The sequence below is a fragment of the Ovis canadensis genome, chromosome 1 (genome assembly GCF_042477335.2).
Source record: "Ovis canadensis isolate MfBH-ARS-UI-01 breed Bighorn chromosome 1, ARS-UI_OviCan_v2, whole genome shotgun sequence".
NCBI lineage: Eukaryota > Metazoa > Chordata > Mammalia > Artiodactyla > Bovidae > Ovis > Ovis canadensis.
Genome location: NC_091245.1, coordinates 91,202,741 through 91,223,765, shown reverse-complemented (window position 1 = coordinate 91,223,765; position 21,025 = coordinate 91,202,741). Strand labels below are relative to the sequence as shown.

The 21,025-nt window shown below is 45.0% G+C and overlaps 1 protein-coding gene across 3 annotated transcripts in view; it reads right to left on the bottom strand.

Moving 5' to 3' along the window:
- Nucleotides 1–6,721: 6,721 nt before the first annotated feature.
- LOC138446390 (uncharacterized) overlaps nt 6,722–21,025 on the bottom strand; it is a 49,358-nt gene continuing 35,054 nt past the window's right edge. For 2 of the 3 annotated variants that reach the window (XR_011259317.1, XR_011259318.1), the window contains 3 exons: nt 20,102–20,902; nt 10,640–10,753; nt 6,722–7,713 (listed from right to left, as the gene is read on the bottom strand). The gene's annotated coding sequence lies outside the window, so the exon portion shown is untranslated. Of the gene's footprint in view, nt 7,714–10,639; nt 10,754–20,043; nt 20,903–21,025 lie in introns of those variants that run through there. The other variant, XM_069601220.1, reaches the window with a different exon arrangement.

Genomic DNA, 21,025 nt, shown 5'->3' with positions numbered 1-21,025 from the left:
TTTTTAAAAAGCATTGTTTTGTAAAGTTCTTTGTTTATAAAAATACATTTATTATATATATACACATGACCATGTGAACTAATTCAGTCGTGTCTGACTCTTTGCAATCCCATGGACTATAACCTACCAGGCTTCTCTGTCCATGGGATTTTACAAGCAAGAGTACTGGAATGGGTTGCCATTTCCTTCTTGAGGGTATCTTCCCGACCCAGGGATCAAACCCAAGTCTCCCTAATTTCAGGCAGACACTTTACCATCTGAGCCATCAGGGAAGCCTATATATACACATACTTAAACATATAGATATCATATATATATATATATAGAGAGAGAGAACACACAAAACTGACTTAACCAGGTATTTTTAAAGTCCCAGTTGTTAAAGCAATAAGATTAGATAGACTTGATAATGGACATAAAGACTATAAAACCAGCATACAGTTCCAAATATATATGGGAATAAGTTTATTATAAAAGTAAAATATTTTTCAAATCAATAGAGAGAAGATGGATTATTCAATAAACGGTGGTAAAAAACACTGGCTAGCCATTTGGAAAAAGTAGGCATGGATCAAAATCTCATTTTTTATATAAAAATAAAATCCAGAAACATCATCAAAAGTTCATATTAAAAATAAACCATAAAATAGCAAAAAATTATAAATTTTTTCATAATTTGGAGATGAAGAGGCTTTTTTAAATTCATTTTTTATTGAAGGATAATTGCCTTATAGAAGAGATGAAGAGACTTTTATAACACTAAAACATTCAGAATAGGAAGCAGTGGTAGATTTTCAATATAAAACCTAAATCTTCTTGCCAAAAAGAAATGTACATTTAAAAGGTTGAGTGTGGTGAAGGAAATGGCAATCCATCTCAATATTCTTGCCTGGGAAATCCCATTGACAGAGAAACCTAGTGAGTTACAGTCCATGAGGTCACAAGAGTCAGACATGACTTAGCAACTAGACTACTACCACCATCAGTATTATACTGGAATCTTCTTTTTTTTCTGATATTCATCTGTTTATTGTATATTGGATATAAGTTTATACTGTGTTTCAAGTTGTACTGAGTAAATAAAATTTATTAAGTGAAAAAATAAAAGGTTGAGTGATAACAAATTATGAAATTACATTATTTCGCACATAAGGTTAATATCCTCAAAGTACAAAATGCTTTTTTAAATCAATAAAACTTGCTTCTCAATCCTACTATCAAGATAGTGAGATTAGGGATACTTTCTACTTTCTTCTATATAGTCTTCTGTACTACTAATTTTTTTTTTCAGTAAGTATTTTAATGCATTAAATCTGTTAGTTTGGGGGAAAAAAGTTTAAAAGATATAGATGGACATCATTTTTCTTAATACTTAAAAGCCCGAAATAATTTTTTCAGAATGGTCCAACAGTTCTGCTTTGTAATATTAATTATTACACTTGGCCTTTAATATATACATGTAGTAAAATAAGACCAACTGAGAAAAATAAGATACATGAGAAATAGTGGGAAAAATCATAAGACAAAGGAATTTTAATATGAAATGGCAGACCCCCACATTGAGGCCATTTGTTCTTTCAAAACTTGATTTGAATCTAAATCTTTGGATTAAAATTTGGCCTTTTCTTTTTTACAGATAAGAGTCCATTGAACAAAAGCTCTTTCGTCCCTCAATAGTTATTTTTAGCGCTACGGTCTTTTCTTCTTAATACAGAGTGGTTTTTCTTTCCCCTGACATCTAAGTTGTACCATTAAGTTAAATGTATGATTTAAATTTCAATTTTACTGAAGCTGCAGGTAGAATTAAAGGGATCATACAGATGAGCGATTTCATTGAATGTCACCTCACATAAATTTACATAAAGCTGTAAAAATCTATACAGTCTCCAAAACTTCTTCTGAAGGAGAAAAGGGAGAAAAATGTATATTGAGCACATAGAGTTTGTCAAGACCTCTCCTGAGCTTCTTTAGGAACATCATCTCACTTAATCCTCAGAGCCAAGAGGGGAAGTTAGAATTGTCATCCTCATTTCATAGATGAGAGAACAGGCTCTTTGCAGTTACGTGATTTACTGCATATCACACCCACTTGATTCAAGCACCCATGCATGATTTTTCACCTGTACCCGTGAACTTCTTCTTCTATGATGTAACCCATATTCTATGATGTAAGAGAATTTGTACAGCCTCAGTTCCCTACGTGGTCCGGAAGTCTTTTGCTGGTATCTGGAATGATCTAACTAGAGATGCTTCCCTCCCAGCAGCACTGAGGCATCCACATGCGCTCCCCATGCTCACTGTGGGGAGCATCCAGTCAGTGGTGCCCACGCTCAGAGCCCAGGGTGGGTGTTAGGGGAAGCACACTGATTGAAACCACCCACCCTGGCCAGGGACCATAGTAACCATTTGCATGAGTTGTTTTATAACAGGAGGTCCCGGTAAGGAACAAGGAACTAATAAGCCTCCACCAACCGGAAGAGTTCGGGAAAGGTCAAAATGAGACACCACGTGTCTGACCACCTCCCAGAATCCTTCTCTCTGGCATTCATCTTGGCTGAACAAGGTGTGCACCACCAGGAAGGACTCTTGAGTCAGAATGATTGGCTAAAGACAACCCGGAAACTAATCCCATCACCATAAAACCCAAGACTGCAAGCCATGTGACAGAGCTGTTCTCCTGGGTTCCCTGCTGCTCTCTGCCCTTTCCCAATAAAATCTCTTGCCTTGTCAGCACACGTGTGTCTTCAGACAATTCATTTCCAAGTGTTAGACAAGAGCCCGATTTCAGGCCCTGGAAAGGGTCCCCCTTCCTGCAACAAATGGCGACTCTGGCGGGGATTCTTCTTCGCTGCAACTGATATCCCAACCACTCGGGGTACTCAGGGGCCGGCTTGCCTGCCAATGGACCGGACCCAGTGGCCGCAACTGGGGCCCTTTTTTCCCTGGTCTCCTCCTGATGCAGACAACTGGCCAGAGTGCCCCAACCGGGTAAGGAACTAAAGACTTTATTGACCTCTCTCCCTGCCCTCTTTCCTCTCCTTAACCCTTCCTATCCTTTCCCTTTTTTCTAGTCCCCTGGTCCATGGATGTAGCTGAGCCCACTGGAGCCTGGCTTGCCTCACTGCACAAACTGACCAGTAGTAGCAGCTGGCCTCAGTGACATTGTTTTGTGTTCTGGTTTCTTCTGTTTTACTTGCCAGTACTCATGTCTAATGCCCAGAGGAAGAGTCTGGCAGAGAAGCCCCAGGCCCTGCCTGGCTCTACCAGTTTGCAGCTGTGTTCCCCTGTGCAAGTGGCCTGATTCTCTGTTGGGAGCCGTGTTAGGCCTTACTGAAAATTCTCTAACCCTGTTTCCTTACCTGAAAAGGGGGATCTTTCTTGCACACCTGATGGTGGTTTGTCTTTAACAATGGAAACCCATGCCCGGTGCTGCCCGAGTGTTACACAACATGAGCTGCTACAGTCCCTCAGTCCAGTCTCTGAGGCCCATCTAATGGCAGAACTCAAAATCACCTTCCCTTGCTGGCCAGGGCTTTGGGTCTAAACCACACTTGTGTCCTCAGCCCTGCATTTTGGAAATACTTTCCCTGAGGCAGCTGCATAAGCCCTGGCTGGCCCTCCCTCTCAGCAGACCTGTGGTCATTCTGGGCTCGCCTGGATTCTAGGAAGTCTCCAATTTAGACACAAGCCTCATCTGTGGACAGACTCCAGTCTCCCCTAGAACCTAAAATAACATAGGGCTGATATGCTCATGGAATCAATGTTGAATTGAACCTTTTCCTTCTGACAGTTCTGCCAGAAACTTGTTTCAACAGAGTGACAGTGGCTAGCTTGTGAATGAGCGTCATCTGGGGGACCTTCAGCTGCTGCAGAGGGCCACCTCTAACCCTGCACAGCGGTCCTTCTGAGGCGAAATGGAGTTGCTGCCTAGCACTCTCTTCCCAGATCTTCCTTGCCTCCCTCACCTCTGTCTGATTTTCTGAACTTCCTTAGCAGATTGTTGCTACAGGATAGATGCCAAGGGCTCACTTCCCCATTATTAATGGCCTAAGAGAAGGACGGGTAATTCACTGTAAACTTAGTCCACCACTGTTACTGGCTAAGACTCAGAGAGAGGACCCAGTTACAAGGGGTCAGTGCTTCCCAACAGCGCTACCCTACCCAGTTGATAATTTTGTTTCCTTAACATGCCTGCATGAGCTTCCCTCGTAGCTCAACTGGTAAAGAATCCGTCCGCAATGCGGGAGGCCTGGGTTCGATCCTGGGTTGGGAAGATCCCCTGGAGAAGGGAACAGCTACCTACTCCAGTATTCTGGCCTGGAGAATTCCACGGACTGTATAGTCCACAGAGTCGCACACCACTGAGCAACTTTCACTTTCACGCTACACTTTCAACACGCCTGCATACCTTTGTTCCCAAGCCTTTGCTCTTGCCATGCCCACCCCATGGAATGCTCGTCCCCATCTCTGTCCTTGGAAGTCTGTAACAGCCCCTCTGCAAGTTTCCAGACACCCACCGCCATTATGATCGGCTCACCCATCTACATTAGCAGCAGTACATTCCTCTGTGTGTGCCTGAGACTGCGTATGTTTTGGTCAAACTGATTTCTTTTATCTTATTTCATTTGACACATTTTTAATGTCTTCCCCTTTGTTTTTTAAATTCATTTACTTGGCTGTGCTAGGTCTTAATTGGAGCACATGGAATCCAGTTCCCTGACCAGGGATCAAATCCGGGCCCCCTGCATTGAGAGCAGGGAGTCTTAGCCACTGGACCACCAGGAAAGTCCCCGTTTTACACATTTAAAAACATTATTCCAAGAAGAGGCCCATACCTTCCCTGATTACCTAAGGCACCAGAAAGTGAAGCAGCCTTGATCTAGACTGTGTAGCCCATGCCCTCCACATCCAACAATGCCCAGCACACAGTAGGCTCTCAGTGCCTGCTTGTTGATTTGAACTGGGCCAGTGTGGGTGACAGTTCTCACAACATGCTGTGGCAGTGCATCCCCAAGCAGCTCAAGCAGCTCTGTCTCTTACCAAGGACCAGGGTCACTCTCATTTCACATGTGCTGCTTGGCTGCCCTGCTGACCAGGCTCCAGCATGGCCTTGAGGCTCCCACACTGCTGACCCAGCTGTGACAACGTAAGACTGGGATCCAGCTGTGAGCGTGTCCGCAGCTTCTCAAGGTCACACAGGAGGCTCCATCTGAGGACCCAGGATCTCAAGTACGAAATACAGTTTCAGCAGAATTTCCCTTTGGCTAATTTGTCTTCTTTAGTATCCAAGCAGAAAAATAAGACTCATTGTTCCACTCTTAATAAAAATAAAATTCAGTCTAGAGAAGCAGCAGAAAGCTGGTGGTGTCCACTCAGCTATGCAAGCCAGGTTGTCACTAAAGCTGATTGATAGTTACATGAGCATACAGAAATGATATCACTTTTATATCCCTAGACATTCCTCATTACACATTTTACCCCTCCTTCTGGGTTTTCTGCCGTGATTGCTTCACAGTCAGGGATGGTCTAAGAAAACAACAGGGATCAGACTAATGAAACGCAAGAAGACAGAGTTGATTGGGGGAGGGGGGAGGAGCACAGCTATTTTGGAGCATCTACTGCCTCCCAGACCCTATTTCAGGCAGGTTACAAACTTCTTTTCATTTATTCTCATACCAACCTTCTGTATTAATTATGCTGATCCTCACTTTGCAAAGGAGGAAAGCCAGGGTTCGGAGAGGGCAATAAGCGTGTGCAAGAGCACACAGCACTAGGGCCATAAGCGTTAGCGCCACACAGCTCGTGAGGAGCAGGTCTGGGTTTGTCTCAGCTTTGTCCCACCACAAAGCCTGTGCACTTCCCAAATTGGTCAAGTGGCCTAGGGCGAGGGCAGCTCCGGGCTCGACCTGGATCTCTGGAGTGACAGATGTTTGGTCCTTCCATCTGGGTCTGTCCGAGCGTCCATGGCCCCCAGTGCTGCCTGACCTAGCCACAGTCCTTGCTGGATGGGTGAAGCAGCCGCGTTTTTGCTGACCATAAACTGAGCAACAGGCAAAGTTACTGCCAAGAAGCCCCAGAGCAGGTAGCAGCCCTCAGCCAGCCTCTGCCACATTCACAAAAACAGAATATCGGCTTTTCTGAAATCCCCAAAGTCCTGGCTGTCTTCTCCCAAATTCCTGGAAGGGACTCCCCTGTTGTCCCTTCCATCTAGCATCTTTCCTACTCTTGCTCTGAACATCCTCACGATGGCTTCCTCTTCTTCTGTAAACCTGCCCTAGTGAAGGATTTGGTAGGTGAATTCCCTCTGACTTTGATAGGGCCTAGTACATACTGCTCCCAGAGATATTTATATTTTCAAAAGCCAAAAAATCTACAGGTCAGGAATGACTTTATAACTGTGCCGTCTTTGGAGGAGATGGGTGAGGTAAGTGGAGAGAAAGTATGAGAATGGAGGGACAGAGGAATGTCTTCCCAGTGGAGCCCCTGAATTATATTCAGGGGGCAGTTGCCAAAAGTAAAATTAGTCCTTTAAAAGTCTCTATCCAATAAAGGGAACCCTCCTACACAGTTGGTGGGAATGTAAATTGGTATGGCCACTGTGAAGAACATTACGGAGGTTTATCAAAAAACTAAAAATAGACCTACCAAAGGACCCATCAATTCCATTCCTGGGTATATATCCAAAAGAAATGAAAATACTAATTCGAAAAGATACATGTGCCCCAGTGTTCATAACAGCTTTATTTACAATAGCCAAGATATGGAAGCAACCTAAGTGTCCACCAACAGATGAACATATAAAGAGAATGTGGCATATATCTACAATGGAATACCACTACTCAGCTATACAGAGAATGAAATGTTGCCATTTGGAACAGCATGGATGGACTTTGAGGGCATTATACCAAGTGCAAAAGCCAGACAGAGCAAGACAAATACTGTATGGTATAACTTATATGTGTAATCTAAAAAATACAAAAACTAATGAACATAATTTTTTTTAAAAAAAGCAGACTCACAGATATAGAGAATAAGCTGGTGGCTATCAGTGGGAGGGAGCCAACATAGGGATGAGGGATTAAGAAGTACAAACTATGAGGTATAAAATAAGCTACATGGATATACTGTACAACATGGGAAATATAGGCAATATTTTAGAGTAACTATAAATGGTGTACAACATTTAAAATTGTGAATCACTAGCTATAGTATACACCTGTAATTTATATTATGTAGCAGCTATACTTCAACAAAAAATTAATATTTAAAAAATTCTCCATCCAGATGAGAATCCTGAAGTTGGTTCTGTAGTCAATCACTGGACCAATTTCCTGTAGCCTTTTAAATTCCCAACAGGGTTTACAGAGAGCCAGTGTTTTCCCCTTTGTTTCTGATCTTCACCTCTTTGGAGGAGTACTTCTTCTTTAGCTGCCCATTTGGCTGTTAAACTGTCTACAACTGTCTCATGATACCAGGCAATGCCTGAAGAACTGATGCAGGCTATAACTGTTGTGTCTCAGACAGGGCCAGGTTCAGGTCAGGGCGAGGCCTTCAGGGCAAGACAGAGGTGAACTCAGTTCACTGCGCTCAAGGGGCTTTCAGTCTGGTGGTGTATGCAGGAAATTTAAAGTAGACCCACATAGTTTTGGTACCTGGAAGTGGACTGCTGCCATAACAAAACCCTTAAACGTGGGAATGGCTTTGGCGTTGGACCTGTTGAGTGAATAAACAGGTGGATGGATAAATGGATGAAAACAGATAAAAAAAAAGAACATGACATGTTCTGGAAACTGAGCTTACTTTGGAATTACTAGAGCAAGGGGTCCATTTTGATGGGAAGTGCAGGAGTTTTCCTCATTCAAAAGTTATTTATTGCTTATTTGGTTCCTGATACTATGCTGCTATCTAAACTGCAGTGATGGGCCCAACACACACAGTGCATGAAGCTGGGAAGGTGAGCTGATGGAACCCAGGTTCACATAAGGCTTCTCTTTCTCCCTCCGTACCTTCAGGGTTTCCCAAGGTCCCGACTCAGCTCCTTCTCTCTGTCTGCCTCTGCATCCACCTCCCTCTCCCCTTGGCTCTGAGTCTGTATTTCCTGCCCAGACTCGTCTGAGCCCCAGCTCCATTTGAGGCAGGTTGAACTGGTCCACAGAGAGAAGCCCTGAAGACCTCTGCTGGGTGACGACCAGGCTCTTGTTATGCTCGCTGAGGGGTGCAAGCTGGGGGCCAAAGAGGAACACCTCGGTTAATGGGAGAGTTTAGAGGGTCATGAGGAAAGGGAAAGAGGAAGCAGGAATGAAGAAACTAAGTTTCTGCTGTCTGGTGGACAATGTCGTTATTATAGCCTAATTCCCCTTGAAATCTTTGGCATATTATCTGTTAATCTATTTATAATGTCTATTTTTTATGAATACAGTATCTGTCAGATTAATGGATATATTAATAATGCATTATCATATCTACTTATCATTAAGAAATACTTATTGAGCACCTCCTATGTGACAGTCAATTAATACACTCTGAAGTGGGCTCTGTTTGAGGGTGAGAGTCGCCGTGAGGGCAGCATTAAGATGGGTGTAGTGGGGCTTCCCCGGTGGTCCAGTGATTAAGAATCTGCTTGCTAACACGGGGGACACGGGTTCAATCCCCAGCTTAGGAAGATCCCACATGCCGTGGAGCAGCTAAGCCCGTGAGCTGCAACCACTGAAGCCTGCACCCTAGACCCGCGAGCTGCAACAAGAGAAGTCCCCACAATGAGAAGCCTGTGCACCGCAAAGAAGAGCAGCCTCTGCTGCCGCAGCTAGAGAAAGCCCAGGCAGCAGTGAAGACCCAGGGCAGACGTGTGCTGTATTGCGCTCAGTCGTGTCCAGCTCTTTGTGACCCCGTGGACTGTAGCCCGCCAGGCTCCTCCGTCCATGGGAATCCTCCAGGCAAGAATACTGGCGTGGGCAGCCATGCCCTCCTCTAGGGGAATCTTCCCAACCCAGGGACCAAACCCAGGTCTCCTCCATTGCAGATGGATTCTTAACCAATTGAGCCACAAGGGAAGCCCCAGTGCAGACATAAATAAATAAATAAAGATGCGAGTAGGGCAACGGGAAGGTCTTCCCTAGGGATACCCCTGTCTGACTTGTACGCCCATTCCACAGATATCCGTGGAGCACCTGACATGTGCCAGAGGGCTGCAGAGTTGGGCAAAGGAGGCAGAAAGCCCTGGCTTCCTGGGGCTTGGCTTCCTGGAGCGTATCTGTCTATGGCCCATTTCCTGGGGTCCCACCTCAAACGCAACCTGCTGAACTCCTATTCTTACATTCAGCAAACTTGCTTCTTTTGCATTGCTCCTCTCAGTGTGTGGTGCCTGGGTTCCATATCTTAGCAAAGAACACTCTTACGCACATAATTGCTTAAACAGAGTGTCATCCCTCCCCTTTCCCTGTTATTAACTCATTATTGGCTAATAGCACCTGTTGCTATTAGACCAACAGCCACTGTTGCTTTGCATGTGTGTATTCTCCATTATGAGCCCTGTATCAAAACTCCTGGCACATAGGAGAAACTCAGCAAACGTTTATCCAACAGAGGAGGGAGGCAATTGTAATAAAGTCAGCACAGGTAGAATTGGTTCCCCCAGACCTTGGGAAATAGTCCATGATTATCATCCTCCTAGCCTCTCCTCTCCCTCCTGCCTTTCCTAAGGCACTGACTCGGCTCAGGTAATGACAGCTCTTGCTGAATATTTCATCTGTTGTTTGGCATCAAATCACATTGCTGCCCCTGCTCCAAAATCATCACATCCAGGTTTCTCAAATTCCAGTCTGAATGCCTGTCTAGGCCAGGCTCACCCTCACTCCGGGCGCCGACCCTGCTCAGAGAATCTGCATTTCTCAAGCAGCCTCCTCCATAACTGCTCACTCTTCCCTCCACCAGATGTACACGGCACTCTTCTCTGAGCATCTGCTCCTCAGCCTAGCAGTGGAACCAGCCTACTCATGTATGTCTCTTTCATTCATTCATTCCACACCTGGCCTTGCTCTGAAGCTAACGAAGATGTGAGAAAACAGCAAGACTCAGTAGAGCCACCACATCCAGTTATCCGGAGTGTTCAGTGCTCAAAAGCACCCACTGAAGGGGAAGGTGGGGGCTGAAATCCCGTCCATCTCACCCAAGCCACGCAGCCCAGCTCAGGCTACACCTGCCCAGAGACGGCTTCTTTCTCTAATGTGCATAGTCTTCCACGTGCCAGTGAGAATTAAAAGTAGAATGAAAGATGAAAGAGAAATAAGGCTGAAGACAAAGGACAGCCAGAAAAGCTATGAAAGCCCCCAGGGCAGACATCTGTGCAAATCCTTGCCCAAGTGTGTCCCTTACAAAAAAGAGAGCCAAAAACATGTCCAAGACACATCCAGGGTCCAAAACGAAGAGAAAGGGTAACCACTGCTGCTCCACAGGGAAAGACAAGCAGGATTTTGAAGAATATGTGCCACAATGCCTTGCACTCTGGTTGTTTCACTGGCCTCATTTCTAGACACATCAGAGTCTAATCAGATAGTGCAGATGCTTATGAAGGGGAAGGCAGCAGCCTCGCCTTCTCCCACATTGAAGAATCAGCATCACTAGTTCACAAGAATAGACTTACCTGGGAAATGCTTGTGCGTGGGCTCTGGCCCCACTGTACCAGCTACCAACCAGGTAACCTGGGACTATAGTTGTTTTCTTGGATATTTCTGTTTGCACAATTCTGATATGAATTCTGTGGGTAGAGAGAATGGGGAATGGATTCTGTAAAGGCTACAAGACTCTCAAATCTGAAAAATAAAGATCACTGACGATCCCTGGTCCTCCCATGCCTGATCCTACTTACTGGCTTTGCTACCCTTGGCAAAACAATTTAAAAGGGCTTTGGCTTTAGCATCTGAGAGTCAAAACTGCAACGTGTTTCTCACTCTGCCTGACCCACGTTTTACTGACACACTGATAACTCAGAGCTACTCAGGAATTTAACTCACCAGCGGGACCAAGAAAGAACTATAACCTCTGCTTACTGGCCCGAGGGTCTCAGATTAAGAATTTTATAAACATTTTGCTTTGCTTAGTATGCATAATGCGTGGGGAAAACTAGTACAATAAACCCAATGATGGTTTACCTCAGGTCCACATCTTATAAGACCCATTCACACAAGATTATATTAACAAATATAATCAACAAAATGACAAAATCTAACGTTAAGTCAGCAAGTGTTTCAGGAAGATGATACAGCCACTCACCTGCCACCCCACTGGGGGATGTGTCTGGCTTTGTGGGTGGGAGCTGGGGGTTTGGGGGGTCACACAGGGTCCACCGTCCTGGAGCCTGTCCAGGATCTCTGTCTTGTATCTTCTGGGGCCTGCAGACCACCCGGCAGCTCCCACCTGTGTGCTGGCCGCTTGCCAGCCCTCAAGACTCCAGGGCCACCTCTAGCTTCAGAATAGCCCTTTCATTTCAACATCTCTGAGTTTGTTAACTTATAAAATGAGAATACTCTCTACCCCATACAACAATTCTTTTGAGGTTTTTTTTTAGATCACATGCCAAGCACTTACTTAAAGTACCTGGCACATTAGCAGATTCTCAACAAATTATAATCATCATCAATCTTCAGAGAAATAAAGGGATAGAATGTAGGGGTACTAGTCTAGCTCCTCTCCCTGGTCTTCCTTCCCTGGATTAACTAGTGTTCCAGAAGCTAAAGCAGAAAGTGGACCTCTTCTTTAAAAAAAAAAAAAACAACAAAATTTTCTTTTCTATTGGGATATAGCTGATTAACAATGTTGCGATAACTTCAGGTGAACGCAAAGGGACGAGCCACACACGTACATGCATCCATTCCAGAAAGTGGGCCTCTTTTTGGATGCCATACACTGTGCCTGGGTTTAGGCCTGTGTGCTGAACACTTGCAATGAAGACTGCTTTGTATTCATATCACTGTGGGACTAGAGGCTGAACACGGTCTGGAGAAAGGTGCCCAGCTCTTGACCTGGATAAGCTGGAGAGTCTCCTGGAATAATACATCTTCATCAATAATAAAAGGCTCTTTATACATATAGGGCATAAGACACTTAGCCACTTTAAAAAAAAAAATCTGCTTCAAAGGACAAGATGCAACCTTTAAGAAGGTATAACTTGACAGCAACAAAAACAAAAAGAAAGAATCACTGGCATGCTCCTGTCCAAACCCTCACACCTTCACACAGCAGGGAGAGAAACCCAAGCTGTCAGATGTACGTATGAGAGGAGAGACAATTCAAGTACTTTGCGCAGAAGGAAACAGAGGTTACTGCGGAGCAAATGTTCAGGCGGTGACTCCTGAAAACTGAGTCAGAAAGGCTTCAGTAAGGCCTTGGAGTCAGAATGGGCTTGCATTTTGCAAGCCTAAACAAAAGCCCCCGCCCCAAACCAAACCCAAATATAAACTGTTATCGTCACTGGTGAGACAATCCCTGAGTGATTTTGGTCCCCGTACGCTGCCCATAATTAGTTTTATAATAATCAGGGCTCCAGCCAGGGGGAAACATGATAGGCTGAGCGTAAGAAAATCGCACTACTTCCATGGAGGCTTGGTACAAGCCTTAGTACAACCCTGTTACAACAGTCAGGATTTTCTTTCCATGGCAAGTAGCAGAAACCCACTTCAAAGGAGGATAAGCAGAACAGGAGGTTTACTGGCTCGTGGGAAGAGGTGGATTCAGGGGCTCAAGCTTTGACTTTAAGGTTCCCTTTACCTTTACATCCCTCAGCTGTGTTTCTCTTTGCTCATTGGCTTTATTTCCTCCAGATGGTATGGTTTCCTATACCCCTCAACCCTGGTGGAGATGGCTGAACAGGAGCTTCAGAACAAGGCTTATTATCCAAAAGGAAGGCAGAGCCTCTCTCCTCTGGCTTCCATAACAATGACTGAAACAGATGCTGATTACCTGTGTTTCAGTCATGTGCCCAACCCTGTGCCAATCATTGGTGTCAAGGGTGAGAGGTCTATTCTCATTGGCCAGACTGAGGACAGGTACCTCCCTGTGTTGGGGGAGGTGAGGGCAGCGGCACCTAAACCACGTGTAATGGAGAAAAGAGTGGCTTTATTTCTAGGAGAAGTAGGAGGGTAAGCTGGGCAGGCAAAAACAACAGAAGTCCTCAACTTCTGGTCAATAGGAGAGAAACATTTAGGGTCCAAGGTGCAAATAGATATAGCTAGAGCCTCTATCCGCTAGACTAAATTCTAGATATTTGGAAGGAGGACAAGTCAATTGGCCTTAAATTGGAATCAGGTTTCCATGAAGAGTACTGAGCCCTCTCCTCCCCACACCACGTTGGAAACCTAGGGACCCAGAGTGACTGTAAAATTGGCGGGACCAGTTTCTGTGCCACTCAGGGATGGCTTGTGGGTAACCCAGACATGTCTCTTCCTGATCTCCCTAAAAGACTAAAATAACTTAACATCCCAGACAGCCGGACTTCCTGACCAGACCCTCCTCTGCTTTGCTTTACCTTCAGCTTGTAGTGTCCACAGAAGTGCATTCCTGGCTCCTGACACTGCGATAGGTCTCCTCTCCTCCTCGTGGGTCAAGCAGTGTGTTTGCTAAGTAAGCCAAACTCTCCTTCCACTCCTCAGTCGGCCCCAGGCACCAAGGAGGCACTTGATAAATGTTTGCTGAGGCCTTTTCCCAGCAGGTGAAAGTAAATACTTTCGAAAAATGACCTGGGCTCCCTATTTGTGGCTTATCCATCAGCAGATGAGAGCTCCTTAAAAGACCTGGATGGGCTATTCTCGAAGACTCCCGTACAAGTAAAAAGAGACAAACACCCACAGCCCACACAAACCTGTTTCCCTGTGAGTTAGAAGCTATTAAGTACTAATAACTCCTTTCCTACAAAAAAGCATCCTGAACCCAAAGGGAAGACGGCTTGTTTATTTGCTGAACAAGACTGGTGGCAGCAGAGCCTCAGAAGGTTTTGGCCCTGCAGCGAGAGAAGCTCACAGAGTTTTGGCAGGTGTCTCCAACTGCCTCTTGCCTTGATGCCATAATAGAAAACGACCAGCAAGGCTATTTTCCACTGTGTTCTAAAGGTCCATCACGGGCAGTCCTGGGTAGGTCCAGAAAAATATTTATATCGTACTGTTACAGGCTGAATCTGCCTAAAATTGACATGTTGACGTCCTAACCCCCCATGCCTCAGAATGTGACTGTATTTGGAGACAAGGTCTTTAAAGAGGTAATTACGTTGAACTGAGGTCATTAGAGAGGGCCCAAATCCAATATGACTGCTGTCCTTATAAGAAGAAGAGGAGATTAGGACAGAGACAACACAAGAGGAGAGATAAGATGAAGATACAGAGAGAGATGGCCATCTCTATAAACCAAGGAGAGAGGCCTCAGGAAGAAATGACTGCTTCATCTGACACCTAATCTCAGACTTGACTCCAGAATTGTGAGAAATGACATTTCTGTTGTTTGAACCACCCAGTCCATGGTATCTTGTTATGGCAGCCCTAGCAAACTAATACATATGCTTTACAATTTATAAAGCTGTTTTCTCATACCTGAGCTCACTTAATTTTCACAACAATCCAACTGAGTGGAGAGTATTATCCTCATTTTATTGATGAAACACTGAGCCTAAGAAGCTATTAGCCTAAAGTCATACTGCTCAAGAGTAGCAGAGCCTTGGCTTGAATCCAGAGTTTCTGATTCCAGACCCCATGTTCTTTCCAATAGACTTGCTTTCTTCTCAGAGTGCTTGGTGCCATTGTTGTCATTTGTTTTTCTGACCATCAGCCATTTAGAGACAGGTTACAACTGGCCCCTTAATCTGGAGAGTGGCTGAGCAATTCTCTCCAGTTTACACAATAAGTTGGTGGCAGGAATGGTATTAAAGCAGCTCCTGAAATTCTGGGTCATTGTTAAGTGATGATTTCTTATTTCTCCTGTTCACTCAGCAAAACCCAAAGAGTCAGCTTTGGGGTGGGTGGTTTTGTTCCCAGATCCAAACAGTAACTGGCCCTGCCTCTAACTCCTACTTCAGGTGAGCCTGCTGAAGGCAATCCTGGAATTCAGATGCTCAGCACTGAGCTCCCGATGCCCCACCCCATAGTTAACAGGCCTCAGTGCAAAGGCGGGATTGAGCTGGTCCTTAAGGATCTGCTTTCATCATTTACCACCTACTGGGAGGAGAATTGAAGAGGGTTCATCAAGAGTTTGCTTTCAACTTAAAATAGCCATGTCTTTTCCTGAGAACATTGATTGAAAAGTTGATATCAAAGTAAGCAAAGGAGCCAGACTAGCAAATTCCAGTCATCTGAGTTCTTTTTCCTTTTTGGGGGTAGGGCAGAAGTACATGATAGGTGCAAACAGCAAGAACTGATATCAGAATACATAAAAGAGAAAATGATACCCATAACCCTATCACCTCAATTTTTTCTTTTGGTGTTTCTTTGTCCAGATACGCATGTAATTTTTACAGTTATGCAAAGATGAGATTTTATATTTTCCTTCAACATCATAATAGAAGCATTTTCTCACATCGCCACATAATCGTCCCAATTATCTTTTTAATGGCGCGTAAGATCACTTGAAGTGATGGAGCCCTCATTTGCACAATCCTTCTTTCCTTAGTCATTAGGTTGTTTCCAGGTTTTCACTTCAAATGACCCATTCTTTTGCAGACTGCAGAAAAGCGGCTGAGTCTTGATTTAACTGGGAGTTTTCTGGTATCAAACAGTGGTTCTGTTTACAGGTGGGCACCCAGGAGTTGCCCAGAGGCTGTGGTGACTGATGGAGAGGTCAGCACAGAGGGAAGGCTGGGTGGGGAGGAAGGGCTGGGAGCCAGCAAGCTAGAGTCAGGCGTGATCATACATTTTCCCACCCAGACTCTCCTGCCTCTCATGGACCCCTGGCAGCTACTCAGCTAGCACTGAGGTAGGAAGCAGCCTGTGAACACAGTGGGTAAATGACAGAGGGTCCCGTTTTGGCCGCCGTAACAAACAAAACCAACAGCAAGCTACCTGAGAAGGTTCTGTGCCTTTGGCTCTTCCCAGGCAGCAGAGCACTGGGTCTCCTGATAATAAATACTCAGGCTACTTGGAGGACCTAACCACTAATCCCAGGAGGCTGAGCAGAAGAGATATGATGGATTTTGCTCATTTCATCAAGTTGCATTCTGTCTGAGCTGATCCTGGCATATTTTCTGCTTTCCTGCAACTTCTGCCTGAAGGGACAGAAGTCCCAACCCAAATGCAGCCTTGGCACAGCCCACCTCGGTCCTACCTCGGCCAGAAATCCCTTCTGGCTCTCCACACTTCTCCTCCCAGAGCTTCTTACCTGACCCCTTTGGGAAAAGCCCCCACTTGGTGAGAACTGCTGACAGCCTTGGGAAATAGAAACAAGCAGGAAGACAGAGGACGTTCTCACTGCATTGAAAGTCAGCTCCATTTGGAGGCAATTCAAAATGCAAGCGTCCTCGTGCAGTCACTGTTGGCCAAGTTAATTTATTGCCTCCTGGTTACAGCTGTGGTCCCGCCCCCTTAGAATGAATTGAGTTTGGAGTCTCATGGCTGGGCAGAATCCTATGGAATTTTCTCCATCATCCTCTTCACGGCCCATCCGAAGGTCATTCAGGGTTTGCCTTGACTGACAATAGAAGTCAACTATGAAGAGTATTTACTGCTAGGTCCTAAGCAAAATGCTTTACATAAATATCTCAAATGATCCTCATAACTTTATGGAGAAAGGAGTATTATTACCCCCATTCTATGGATGAGAAATTCTATAGATGAGAAAAGGCTCAGAAAGGTCAAGTAACTAACCCCACGTCATACACCAGGTAAGTGGTATTAGTTAAGACTCAGATTCAGACAGTCTGACTGCAGTGCCCAAGCTCCCCACTAGGGACACCTCTTTCTGCCAGCCTAGCCGCACCACAGTAATAATAATCATTAAACTGAACCATTTAAGTCCCAGGTGCTTTGCTAAGGCATCTGCTTGCATTCCTTAAACTCTTGAATGAGGAAACAGAGAATCAGAGAGGTTAACTCACTTCCCCAAAGTCACATGATTAGTAAGCAAGTATGACAGGGACTGTTTTCTTCCAAGGACTTCCCTGGTGGTTCAGCAGTAAAGAATCTGCCTGCCAGTGCAGGAGACACAAGTTTGTCCCCTGGGTCTGGAAGATCCCCTGGAGAAGGAAATGGCAAACCACTCCAGTATTCTAGCCTGGAAAATCCCATGGACAGAGGAGCCTGGCAGGCTATAGTCTATGGCGCTACAAAGAGTCAGACACGACTTAGCGACTAAACAACCACATCCTCTAAAATCTATTTTCTCCTTGTAGAATAATAGATTCCCATTATTAGCTGAATATGTGGCCTTCTAGAATCAGGACTATATTTATTTGCTAGATTTTGTTGAAGCTAGGCAAGTCCATGTGACTAAATCATGGATAACAAGATGTAAGCAAAAACGTTTTGTACACAAGGACCTACTGTATACACAGGGAACTCTCCTCAGTGTTGTATGGTGGCCTGGATGGGAGGGGAGTCTGGGAGAGAATGGGTATATGTGTATGTATGGCTGGGTCCCTTCGCTGTTCACCTGAAACTGTCACAATACTGTTTGTTAGTCGGCTATCAGTTCAGTTCAGTCGCTCAGTCGTGTCTGACTCTTTGTGACCCCATGAATCGCAGCATGCCAGGCCTCCCTGTCCATCACCAACTCCCAGAGTTCACTCAGATTCACATCCATCAAGTCAGTGATGCCATCCAGCCATCTCCTCCTCTATCGTCCCCTTCTCCTCCTGCCCCCAACCCCTCCCAGCATCAAAGTCTTTTCCAATGAGTCAACTCTTCGCATGAGGTGGCCAAAGTACTGGAGTTTCATACCCCAGTACAAAATGAAAAGTTTAAAAAAATGCTATGTGCAACTTCCTGGAAATGTCAGTCTTCTTTCCTCCTTCCTGCCAGTGGAATGCTGACCTGAGAGCTGGAGCTAGAAGGGTGCCAGCTTGAGCTGTGACATGACCAAGGCCACAGATAGCAGAGCCACAAGGTAGAAGGAGCCCGGGCTTCCGTGGACTCCATGGAACCAAGTCCACTCAGCCATCTTGAGGCACCCACGTCCCAACTTTTACATGAAAGAGAAATAAACACCCAGCTTGGTTAAACCGCCATTATTTGGGGTTTTCTGTCATTTACAGCCAAACCTAATCCTAATTAACATAGTGGTGGAGCTGGAATCTAAACCAGTTTGACACCAAAGGCCCAAAGTACTCTACTGTACAACTCTATGCCCGCACTGGTTCACAATATTATTATCAGTCTTCCACTCCCTTCATTTGGAGAATCAAATAATAAATATTTACCAAGTGCCAGGCCCTGAGCTAGGGAATAAAGCAAGAATATACGTATGAATGATTTTGTCAGTGCCCTCTAGGAGCTGGCAGTCCATCTTGAAAGACAGATGGCTAAGCAAATAGATAAAATACAGTGGGACGAGTCCTGTAATAGAGACATGAGCCAGATGCTGTGGGAGCCCAAAGAGAGGAGGACTCCCTGCCTGAGGATCAGGGAAGATTTCACCGAAGTGTAGCAGATGAGCTGCACGTGCTAAGCAGCTGCAAAAAGTGTGAAGTGTCCTCGGTTCTCATACACCAATACATGTAACGGTGGTGCTGGTGGTAAAGAATCCTCCTGCCAACGCAGGAGAAATAGGAGACGCAGGTTCAGTCCCGGCGTCAGGAAGATCCTCTGGAGGAGGGCATGGGAACCCCCTCCAGTACTCGTGCCTGGAGAATCCCATGGACAGAGGAGCCTGGCAGGCTACAGTCCATAGGGTCACAAAGAGTCAGATGCGACTGAAGCAACTTAGCACACAAGCACCAATGATCTACCATCTTTTGTCTAGAAGTGCAGCCTATTCTCCTTTCTCTGGAATTTTAGACTCGAATCATTCAGCAACAGAACCCCGTGGAGCCCCTTGGGAATACGGACTGGTTTCGTTTGCTGGACCTTCAGCCATGAAGAAAAAACTTATGTGTGACTCATAAGGCCAACTCTCCTCACAACAAGGAAGAAAATAGAAGCAGGCCCCCAGCAGCAGGGCTGGACAAATAAAGCTTCTTCCGCATAGAATGAGTTCTGTCCGTAATTACTCTGCGCTCAGAAATGGTGTTTCCAATGTGACCTTTCTACCTGCGATTCTAACAGAGGAGCTGCTGTCAGTGTTAATAAAGCCTGGACTCAGCTCTCCTTGATTGGAGCCAATTAAAATTACCCAGAGAGGGCAGCCAGGGCAGTGTGGCCGCTAATGAGGGCAGCTGATGTGTTGGCACTGGCTTCATTGCCCACTGAGGAGGGGATGGGAAACTCACCCTGCATAGCGGTCCCCTCTTCCCCCCTCCCATGGCCTCCAATAACTCTACTGAACTATTTCTTGAGCACCAGCTTTAAATCAAGGCAATGAGATCTACTGGGGAAAAGAATATCTCCTGGATAATGAGGCCAAGCAACACTTTTTCTCACTCAGCCTGTATTTGTTAAGCAAACTACCACAGTCCCCCTTATCCAAGGGAATATGTTGCAGGACACCTAGTGGATGACTGAAACTGTAGTCCCCTATATAACACTATGTTTTTCCTTACACATGCATACTTGTGAAGGAGTTTGATTTATGAATTAACACAGTAAGAGATGGAACAATTATAACAATATACTAGAATAAAAGTTATATAAACATGTTCTATCCCTCTCTCTCACTCTCAAAATATCTTATGGTACAAATTTAATGCCTTTTCCACTTTAACTAAGCACTTATCACACACTGTGGCATTAACTTTTGCAGTCTGAGGTTCGACAAAGCTAGCACAAACTTCTCAGTGTTATGTGGCAGCCTGGATGGAAGGAGAGTTTAGGGGAGATTAGGTACATGTATATGCTGAGTCCCTTCACTCTTCATCTGAAACTATCACAACACTGTTAATTGGTGATACCCCAATACAAAATAGACAAACAAACAAAGAAAAACTAGCATAAATTTCTCTTCCTCCTCACAATTTCACAGACAGAAGTTTCATTCTTACCATAGATCTTAGCAACCTTAGCATAGGATTTTTTTCATTCCTTATTAAATGTAGAACTTTCACCTTTTCACTTAAAGAAGGCACTTTGCGACTTCTCTTTGGCATGTCCGAATTGCCAGCATCACAACTCTTGCACTTTGGGGCCATTATTAAGTAAAACAAAGGTGACTCAAGCACAAGCACCACAGTATTATGACGGTCATGCTAGTGACCGAGATGGCTACTAAATGCTAATGGAAGAGATACCCTGAATAAAAGGATGATTCACGGCTCAGTGGGAGGAGGTGGGATGAAGCAGGACTCTTGAGATTTCATCACACTGCTCAGTTCAGTTGAGTCGCTCAGTCATGTCCAACTCTTTGCGACACCATGGACTTCAGCACGCTAGGCTTCCCTGCCCATCACCAACTCCTGGAGCTTGCTGAAATTCATGTCCATCGAATTGGTGATGCCACCCAACCATCTCATCCTCTGTCGTCCCCTTCTTCTGCCTTCGGTCTTTCCCAGCATCAGGGTCTTTTTCAATGAATCATTTCTTCGCATCAGGTGGCCAAAGTATTGAAGCTTCATCTTCAGCATCAGTCCTTCCAATGGATGTTCAAGTTTGATCTCCTTTAGGATGGACTGGTTGGATCTCCTTGCAGACCAACGGACTCTCAAGAGTCTTCTCCAACACCACAGTTCAAAAGCATCAATTCTTCAGCTACTAAGAATGGCATGTAATTTTAAACTTATGAATTGTTATTTCTGAAATGTCCCACTTGATATTTTCCAACATGGCTGACTACAGGGTACCTGAAACTGTAGAAAACAAAAAGATTAGGGGGAACCACTGTACTAGGGGCCAGGAGAAGTGCCGGGGCAACATGCAATAACAACAAAGATACAGACTGAGGCAAACTTACCGTGCAGGGAAGGAAGCTT